Source organism: Petaurus breviceps, unplaced genomic scaffold (assembly GCF_028583685.1).
Source record: "Petaurus breviceps papuanus isolate PSGF00001 unplaced genomic scaffold, PetGlider_PUasm1.0 90895, whole genome shotgun sequence".
NCBI lineage: Eukaryota > Metazoa > Chordata > Mammalia > Diprotodontia > Petauridae > Petaurus > Petaurus breviceps.
The window spans coordinates 10,087,797-10,095,834 of NW_027187372.1; the positions used below are offsets into that span (position 1 = coordinate 10,087,797).

The 8,038-nt window shown below is 37.9% G+C and overlaps 1 pseudogene; it reads left to right on the top strand.

Moving 5' to 3' along the window:
* The first annotated feature begins 5,790 nt into the window (after nt 1-5,790).
* LOC138151180 (cytochrome P450 2C31-like) lies at nt 5,791-6,746 on the top strand (annotated as a pseudogene).
* The last annotated feature ends 1,292 nt before the right edge of the window (nt 6,747-8,038 follow it).

Genomic DNA, 8,038 nt, shown 5'->3' on the forward strand with positions numbered 1-8,038 from the left:
TCCATCTAGCAAATTTGGCTTTTTAAGGCATTCTTTTCCTCACTGTATTTTTGAGGCTCTTTTGCCATTTGAGTTTGTCTTTTAAGCTGTTATTTTCTTCAGTCAGGTTGTTGACTCCCATTCATAATTTTCTTGCACCTTTCTCGTTTCTCTTCCCAATTTTTCCTCTACTTCTCTTATTTGGTTTTCAAAATCCTTCTTAAGCTCCTCTATGGCCTGTAACCAATTCATATTTTTTCTTGGAAGTTTTGGTGCAGCAGTTCTGACTTCATTTTCTTCCTGTCATTCCATCCTTTTATCCTTTTTGTCCTCAAAAAAGGAATCCAGAGGGGCAGCCACGTAGCACAGCAAGTAAGAGCACTGGCTCCAGTGTTGAGAAGACCTGGAGATCGAATCCCAGGCTCAGACACTTAGCACCCACCCAGAAACACCTGGCCGTGTAACCTTGAGCAAGTTACTTAACCCCAATTGCTTAGGGGCAGCCAAGTGGCTCAGCGAGTAAGAGTACTGCCTCCAGTGTTGGGACGACCTGGAGATTGAATCCCAGGCTCAGACACTCAGCACCACACCCAGAAATAACTGGCCATGTAACCTTGAGCAAGTTACTTAACCCCAATTGCTTAGGGGCGGCCAGGTGGCTCAGCGAGTAAGAGCACCGGCCCCAGTGTTGGGATGACCTGGGGATCCAATTTGGGCTCAGACACTTAGTACCACACCCAGAAATAACTGGCCGTGTAATCTTGAGCAAGTTACTTAACCCCAATTGCTCAAAAAATAAAAAAAAATAAAAAAAGGAATCTAGAGTTGAATTGCTGTGCTTTCTTTGCTTCCTTTGCTTGCTTATGTTGCCTCCCAATTACTTGGCTTTTGAGCTTTTTGCCACAGTAGAACTCTGCTTCCAGATAGGTGACCTTTGTTCCACATTGCTAGGGTTTTCTCAGCTGTCAGAGTTATTAGTTGGCTTCCCTCTCTGAAGTCCCCAATGGCTCTGGATCACTAGTTACACACCCAGGTCCTCCACCCTAGACAACAATCCATATCCAAGTAGGTGAAAGCAAGAGCGATTACCCCTCAGAATGGTTCCGTGGTACCCCTATTATCTGCAGGCCATGAGCTCTGAAGCTGTCATGGGGCTGTGTCTGCTGTGCCTCAGCCTCTTCTTCCTCCAGGGGAAGATGGCAGACTGCAATCTCAGACTCCCTGTTCCAAAGTCTATACTGAGCTTTCATTTTGTCTTTGGCATTTATGGGTTGATATTTCTGGAAACTGTCACAGCTGCTGGTTACTCAGTCTTATGAAGGTCATTCCAGCCACTGCTGGTTGGGCCACCCTAGAACTGCAGGCTCAAGCAGATCTGGGCTCTGCTACCAGCAGGCTTTGAAGAATCATTCCTGTCTTCCTGCCAGGCTGGCTTCATTGGGAGATTTTTTTTCTGTCTTTCACTTTGTGGGCTCGTAGCCCTAAAGTTTGTTTAGAGTCATTTTTTATAGGTATTTGAGGTGGTTATGGGGGAGAGCACAGGGAGTTTTTCTGCTTTTCTGCTGCCATCTTGGCTCAGCCCCAAATTTTTATACTTTTTTTACTCTTTAGCTAATAGTTATAGTAATTTACCTATTTTACCATAAAACCTTACAATGTATTTTTAGAAAAAATTTAAAAATGAGGCACACTGGTTCACAAAATATAAGTGACTTACTTAATGCTTCTCCATTGATAAATAGTTAAGATAGAATCCTAAAAATTCTTATCCCTAACTCAGTGTTCTTTCTACTATATCAACCTACAAATAAAATGAAAGGCAATGGATTGTTCTTAATTAATTCTTTGTAATTTTCTTTTCCAAATGGAAAATCATCTTTTCCCTTTCTTCTCCATATAGTCTATTTACAAAGAAAAAAAATTCACCCAAACTTTGAAAAGTAGAACAGAAGATAATATCTGTAGCAATGAAAATATGTGCATCTATGTATGCCTGCATGCTTGTGTTTATGTCTGCATGTAAGAATGTTGACTAGCAATAAGTGAACTTTTTTTCTGTTTCTAAAAAAAATTCGTTACTAAGTGACTTCAGATGTCTTCTTTGTAATTTAAAAACACAAACAGAAAGTTAAAAAAATAACATGCTTTGTTCAATTTTAAACATAATATCTATCAAGTTTGGATGAATAACAATGCAATCTAGGTAGAAAAGAAAATTGAATTCATATATTTTTATCTATTATCTATATCATTATATCTATTACATCTATTATATCTATTACACATATTTAGCTATTTATCTGCTACATATATTTTTCTAATAAAAATAGATTCTAAGTTATAAAGATATAACAGAAATCACTCTGTAAATCGATGACTGTTGGCTCAACAGTGAATATCAGTAGACAGGATAGAGATATGTCATATATTCCAAAATATTAAATACAAATTATAAATTTTATTGCTTCTAAAATCTACTCTATGTCACTCAATTTTCCCATCTTTTTTCTATTTATTACTTAAATTTGTCTCTGTGGTTTCATTTACCTGTATAATTTTACATGCGATACTATTCAGAGCAGTCATATTATCAGACATTTATATAATAATATTGCATAGCAATCTGAAAACAATGAAGAAAGGAGTATAAAGCTTGAAAATGCAAGTAAGTACTCAATTCATTCAATTTCAGTTATGCCAACTCGAGACAACTGATTTGATATAGAGGAAACTTTTGTCATTCACAAAAGAGGGTGATTACTTATTAGCTGATTTTATTATTTACTTGGCCATTTGATCCTGAGTTGGTGTTTTTATCAACCTGCAAATGATTTGGTCTGAAATGTCTAATTTGATAAAAACTTACAAGAAGTATAATTTTATTTCTCCAAAATCTTTTCATGCCAACAGGGAAAGCTGACTCAATTTCAAAGGGACTTTTTTGCTACAGACTCTTTCCAATCATATTTAGATGCAGTTCTAATTAAAATTTTGTCAATTGTTTTGTTTTGAATTGTGTAGACTTTTAAAACATCAATGTGATTAATTGGCTTTTATTAAACTGGCTTTCTTGAAGCTTTGACTTTGGAGAAACTGTATTCAACTTCTTTGTATACCTTTTGGTAGTAGTGACATTTTAAGTAATTTAAATAAATGAAAGCCAATTTGACAGTGAATAGTGAATAGGTCTTGAAATCAGAAAAAAAATACAGATTCAAGTACAATGAACACAAATTCTGGTGTCCCTGGCAACTCTCTGAGGCTATGCATTCATGAAACAAAATCTTACAAAATAGGAACTATAAATATTATATATATATATATATATATATATATATATATATATATATATCTTTAGTTTAACAATCCCCAGTTTCCTAGCTAACTCTTGATCAGTAGCAGCAAAATTACTACTCCAAAAATTTTCATTTTATGAGTCCATCTACAGCAAATGTTTCCTTGGTTTCTCAATTTGGTACTGGAAAAAGATGGTGATACAATCCAGATGCCTTTGTGATTCTATTACCTCTACATATCCCAAAACTAATAGAGCATAAACAATGGTTGTTTTTTTTTTTCTCTTCTAGACTTTATTTTTCTTGGCTTTTCTTTCCTTCCTCCCTCTCCCCCTTCCTTCCTTACTTTTATTTCCTTCTTTCCTTCTTCATCTTCATCCTCCTCCTCCTCCTTCTTTCATCTTCTTCTTTCTTCTCCTCTACTTTTATTGGGAGTGTTTGCACACACCAATAATCCCAGCCACAGGGAGTCCTTAGGTTCCAAATTTCTAGTGTTTGGAAAGAAATAAGTTAAAAAAGGAAGTAAAAAAGGAAGGAAAGAAGGAAGGAAGGAAGGAAGGAAGGAAGGAAGGAAGGAAGGAAGGAAGGGAGGAAGGAAGGAAGGAAGGAAGGAAGGAAGTTCTACATTAAAAATTTATTTAAAGGAAGCTGGAAGATAGGATTAACTTCCCACGTAATTTAAAAAAAAATGTATTTATTTGAGTTTACAGTATTCAATTCCACAGTCCCTTGGGTTCCATATTTTCTCCCCGTCACTCTCCTCCCCCCTCCCCTTCCCCCGTGGCAGTATGCAGTCTGATATAGGTTCTGCAAATATCTTTGCATTACACCTTAATCAAGTTGTAAAGAAGAGTTATAACCAATGGAGTAAACAACGAGAAAGAAGGAACAAAACAAAACTCAAAAGAGAGAGAGCTAGTAGTTTGCTTCAATCTGCATTCAGACTCTGTAGTTCTTTCTCTGGATGAGGATAGCCCTTTCCATCATGAGTCTTTTTGGAGTTGTCTTATAACCTTGCATTGCTGAGAGGAGCCTAGTCTATCAAAGTTAGTCATCACAGATATGATGTGTATGTAATTGTGGAAAAAGTTTTCCTGTTTTTTCTTTTTTTTTTTAATTTTTTAAGCAATTGGGGTTAAGTAACTTGCTCAAGGTTATATGACCAGTTATTTCTGGGTGTGGTGCTGAGTATCTGAGCCCAGTTTCGATCCCCAGGTCATACCGACACTGGGGCCGGTGCTCTTACTCACTGAGCTACCTGGCTTCCCCAAGTTCTCCTGGTTTTTCTCTACTTATGCAGCATCAGTTTATATAAGTCTCTCCAGGTTATTACAAAGTCCATCTATTCCTCATTTCTTATAGCACAATAGGATTCCGTGACATTCATATGCCACAACTTGTTTAGCCATTCCCCAATTGATGGGCATTCCCTTAATTTCAAATTCTTTGCCCTCACAAAAAGAGCTGCTATAAATATTTTTTGTACATATGGGTACACTTGTATGATATCCTTCAGATACAGCCCTAGAAGTGGTATTTCTGGGTCAAAGGGTAAGCACATTTTTATAGCCTTTTGGGCATAGTTCCAAATTGCTCTCCAGAATGGTTGAATTATCTCACAACTTCTCCAACAATGCATCAGTGTTCCATTTTTTCCACATCCTTTCCAGTATTTATCATTTTCCTATTTTGTTATCTTAGCCAATCTGACTGGTGAAAAGTGGTAGCTCACAGTTGCTTGGATTTGCATTTCTCTAATCAATAGTGATTTAGAGCATTTTTTTCATATGCTTATAGGTATCTTTAATTTCTTCCTCTGAAAACTACCTGCTCATATCCTTTGACCATTTATCAATTGGGGAATGGCTTGTATCCTTATACATTTGACTCAGTTCTCTGTATATTTTATAAATGAGTCCTTTAACGGAGACACTGGTTGTAAAAATTCTTTCCCAATTTTCCACTTCCCTCCTAATCTTGATTACATTGGCTTTATTGTAACAAAAAACATTTCACTTTAATGTAATCAAAATTATCCATTTTCCACTTTGAAATATTCTCTATCTCTTGTTTGGGCATAAATTCTTCCCTACTCAATAAATATGACAGGTAAATTATTCCTTGATTTCCCTGATTGCTTGCAGTATCTGCCTTTATATATGGATTGTACACCCATATAGAGTTTATTTTGTTATATGGTATAAGATATTAACCTATGTCCAGTATCTGTCATACTACTTTCCAGTTTTCCCAGCAGTTTTGTCAAATTGTGAGTTTTTATTCCAGAAACCAGTGTCCCCAAGTGATTTTAATTGGTCAAGTGCAATTTCTGATAAAAGAGTACTCTTTATATCATTCTGTATAGAAATGGGAGTGGAAAATCAACCTAAAGTCCAGTCTGCTACTGTGTTTCTCTCTCTTCTCGTCTCTCTCTTCTCTCCCTCCCCCCTATCTCTCTCGTGCATGCATATATATATATATATATATACACATATATTTTTATATCTCTCTATAAATGCATGTATGCATACATGTATTATGTATCTATATGGTGTTTTGTCAACACTACAGCTTTGAGAGCTCTGATTTCAAGACACAGCTGGATTTGCTGAATGACTAACTCAAGTTGAAGAGCCCCCAATGAAGCTAGATGTACATGTTCCCATCTTTTATGATGTGGTTTCCTAGACCCCACCAGTGAATTTTCCACAACTTTGAGTTCCTATAAGCCTTCATTTATGATCAGATCAAGAAACACCAGAGTAATAGGAAGACAGGAGAGCCACATGACTTCACTGATTATTTCTTAGATAAGATTGACAAAGAAAAGCAGGATCCTTGGAGTCACTTCTACATGGATACGCTAGTAATGACAATCTGTTCTTCAGGGGCACTGAGACCACAAATACCACTCTTTGCTACAGGCTGCTGATTTTTCTCAGATATCTGGAAGTGACAAAAAAAAATTCAAAAAAAGGTAGACTGTGTGGTGGACTGGGATAGGACCCCTTGCATAGATGACAAAATCAACTTGCCCTACAGCAGTGCAATCCTGCATGAGATCCAAGGAATTATCAACATCTTACTCATCGGATTGCCCCAAGTTATCACTTAGGACACCCATTTTTGTGATTGCTTCCTGCCCAGGGCACCTATGTTGTCCCACTCTTGGTCTTTGAACACTGGAATGCCATCTAGTTCAAGAATACAGAATGCTTTGAGCCAACCAACTTCCCAGATGAGAAAGGGGCCTTCTGAACAGACAAGACCTTCATATCCTTTCCTGTAGGGAAACACATGGGCCTAGATTGTGGCCTGGACCGAATGGAGATCTTTCTCTTCCTTTCCACCATCTTCCTGTATTTCAAACTGTTCCCATTAGATAAGTGAAAGGACATAGACCTCCCCCCTCAGTTCACAGACAAGAACAACATGCCCACACCCTATGAGCTCTGTGTGCTATCTGGCTGAACTTCTACCCAAGAGGATGCTTGCTATCACTCCCACCTGTGTCTTTTATAAAATAACCACCCTCCATCCCCCACAAAGACAAAAAAGGAAGACTATTCCAGACACACTGTTGATATTTGAATGGAAAGGAGATGGGAGCAATATTATTATATTATTGTAGGAGTTAAGTTGTGCAATAATAAAATTCTGAATCAGAATGGTGACAGAAGAATCGAAAAGGTAAAGAAAAACTTCAAAGTATGACTCGATCAAGTTCTAAAGTAACTTTCCTCAAAAACACATTCAAGGCTGTTATAGCAAAATCCCCTGAGATAGAGCCAAGATGGTGAAGTTAAAATAGGGACTTAGTTTGAGATCTCCCCCAAACCACTCCAAATTGCCACAAAAATAACTCTAAGCAAATTCTAGATCAGCAGAAGCCACAAAATGATAGAAATTTCCAACCCTAGTCAATCTGGAAGGTTGACAGGAAAGATCTGTTGCACAAATATGAGAAAAGAGTCCAGTGTGCATCATGGTTGCAGAGACAGGCCAGAACAAGCATCAGAGGACTGAATCACTGCCAGCTCTGGTGGTTTGCAGACTTCTCAATTCACAAAATTCAAAGACACCTTAGAAGTTCAGTGGGAAAGGTCTGTTGGATCTGGGTGGGACAGGATCCCCAGCCCCAGGGCAATGGTGGTGGCTACAGTGGCAGTGGCAGCTTCTGGAACTATAGGCCTAACAGAAGGGGGGTTGGGAATTGAGAAACTTAGCAGAGAGGAATTGTAAGGATCACTTGGCTTACAATGAGGCAGGAGGAGCTGGGTCACAGTCCTGGCTAGTGGTCCTGGGGCCAGGAGGAGCACCAGTATGACTGAGCTTATGGCAGAAGTGGAGCAGAAATCCTCTTCACAGTTCCAAAGCAGAAAAGAGTGCCTCACAGACCAAAGAACAGACTAGGGGAAAAGTAAACACTTCTTTGATAAAAATAAAAACCCCTGTCAATTGCCAAAATGGAATAAATCCCAGATCCAAAAGGGGTACCTGTAATGAATCAGAGTTCAATCACAGTTTAAAAAGATGAAAACTGCATTTATTGCTTCAGACACTTGCAAGCTGGAGCAATGAGACAATATTTGCCTCAAAGGGGAATGAGAAAGGGTGAGATATTTATACATATTTAAGTTATTAAGAACTATTTAAGTTATTTAAGGCTAGATCAACGTTAAGGGAGAAACACAATAGGGAAGTCAGGTGGGAAGTGGGGGTCTAGGTAGAAGATATCTGCAAATACAATAAATCAGCCCTCA